Source organism: Tenrec ecaudatus, chromosome 5 (genome assembly GCF_050624435.1).
Source record: "Tenrec ecaudatus isolate mTenEca1 chromosome 5, mTenEca1.hap1, whole genome shotgun sequence".
Classification (NCBI taxonomy): Eukaryota; Metazoa; Chordata; class Mammalia; order Afrosoricida; family Tenrecidae; genus Tenrec; species Tenrec ecaudatus.
Genome location: NC_134534.1, coordinates 121205026 through 121207490, shown reverse-complemented (window position 1 = coordinate 121207490; position 2465 = coordinate 121205026).

Sequence of the window (2465 nt, the reverse complement as noted above, 5' to 3'; positions counted from 1 at the left end):
TCAGGGGCGACTAGGAACTCAGAGAGATAAAGGGACAGGATCATTTCCTAGAGCCTTGGGAAGGAGCATGGCCCTATTGGCACTCTGAATTCCAATTTCTAACCTCCCAAACCAAGATACAATAGGCTTGTTTTAAGCCATTTGATTTGTAGTAGGACCCTCTTTACAATATATTTGGGTTACAATGAACTACACTTATGATTCTTCCCCGTAGTAATGTGCACTAAATGTAATTCTCAGATGCTATACACAGATGAAATTTATTAAGATACTGATAATAAAAGGCAATAATAATGAGTTATATACATAGATCAGAGACAATTAATGATGGAGTCGTTAGAGTCCTAAGTCAGGGAATACCTGGTCTTTGGTAGGTGTGTTTTCTGGGCTCTCCAGAGAAACAAATCCAGTGACAGTCATCTATGCATGAGAAAGTTTTATAGCAGGAAGGAATTATGTATCAAGGCATCCAGCTCGTTCAACTCATGTCCATAAATTCAATACTAGTCCATAGTCCCTCTTCAGACTGACAGAGCTACATGTTGGTGATGCAGAATGATGAACCAGGAAGCAGGAAGACCACAGGCTGGTGAGCACAGAATTACATGGATCCAAAGTCGGTGGAAAGATGGCAGGGTGCTGTCAGCTCTTAGGGTCAGCAAGAGTCCTAGCAAGCAGAAAGGCAAAGGGACAGACAGAGGGAGGTTACTAGTTTTTACTGCTTTTATAAGAAGGTCACACCCCCATGGAGGTATCATCCGGCTGTCATCTGATTGGCAGGTTGGATTCCACTCCCACACTTTCATATTCAAGTTGACATAAAATCTAACCACCACAGTGGGCCACCCATAGAAAACGAATAAAGGTTTTGGTACATATACGAGAGCTTAGTGCAGTGTGAGGGTACATTCCAAGTACTACATGCATAAGTACTACAAGTCCACTATGACTTATACAGAGCATAGCACTTAGAAATGATAACAGAAACCGTTCAAGCAATGAATGCTATAATGGGATGAGTAACAGGATCTTATCTACGTATCCACTGAGACGCTGGAGTCTCCTCCCACCCCATTTTGTGCACACACGCGCGCGCTTGTGTGAGAGAGAGAGAGAGACATTTATATGCTTCACACTAATTTTCACCATTCTGAGTTTCACTTCCTCTCATTTCCTTACTGAAACGCTGAGAGGTGAAGTGTTATGGTACCTTTGTCCAAAGAAAAAAGGAATCTGCTTTGATAATGCTGCCATATGCATTTGTGATATCTTGCAGCAGAATCACATCTGTGAAGATTACAACTGTGGAATATTGGCTTTCTTACCTGCAATACAGTAAACTTCATTCAGAAGTCTGCTGAGTACTGTACATAGAAATTCCAATTTATTTCCTTTAGCATGTGTCAAAGTCTTATTTCCCATTTATAAGGATGGAAAGTAAAAGACCTAGCATTTCCTTTTTTTCAACATACCGTCTTAGAATTTAAGGCACTAAAATGACTCTAGATATGGTTAAGGTGTTGGTTACGTGTGAGCGCTGTATAGTATGGTTTCATTATAAATTCATAGTTCTACTAAATTTCTTTATTACTAGCAATTGCTGTTTATATTATGTGCTATAACTAAAATAATTATTTTCTTTAAAAAATGCTGGTAGTCATAACTCTCTTCTTTTATTATTCTGAGTTAATGATCTATTAGACATTTCATATTTTTCTCACATTGTGGCTCCTTAATCAAAATATTAAGGTTAGTCCTTGGGTGATGTAAACCATTAAGCACTTGGCTACTACTAGAATAGTTGGACATTCAAACTCCCCAGAAAGGCTTGGCAGTCTGCTCCCTGCAAGCTCCATGCAGTGCCTTTCCTCTGCTTCCAAGGGATCACTACGAGTTTACGTTACTTTCATAGCAAGCATTTTGTTTTTACAACTCTTCAGAAAAATGACCTACTATAATGTATTGCCATATCTTATATTGGGATTCAGACTCCCTAAATCAAACACATTTTATGTGATGCCAAGAAAAAGACATAGACACAGTTGATGCTTAAGGCTGGTTCTACCGCTTACACATTTGTCACATGATCAAATGATTGAGCCATACTTGGCTTCATTTTTCTTATTTGTAGCATGGGGGTATTCTTTCAGAATTTTGAGGACTAAAATTAGTTATTGTATACATATATAGTCTGGTATTGGACATATACTTGTGTTATTCCTAAAATGCTATTATTTAGCTTTAGGATTAAAAAGAAAGAAACTTTTAGCTAATATGGTACCTATGCTGGGGATGAAATATTTGAGCATTATAATTGACTCACTGGAAACTTTATGTTTTAATGGTTCAGTTGTATGATTTATGTTTGGGCCTGTGTCTTCCTCTGCAGGTCAGACCCTGTGCACTCTCTAGGCCGGTGTGAGGAAAGTGCAGGCAGCGTTGCCAGAGTGTGCTGTTTTATGGTT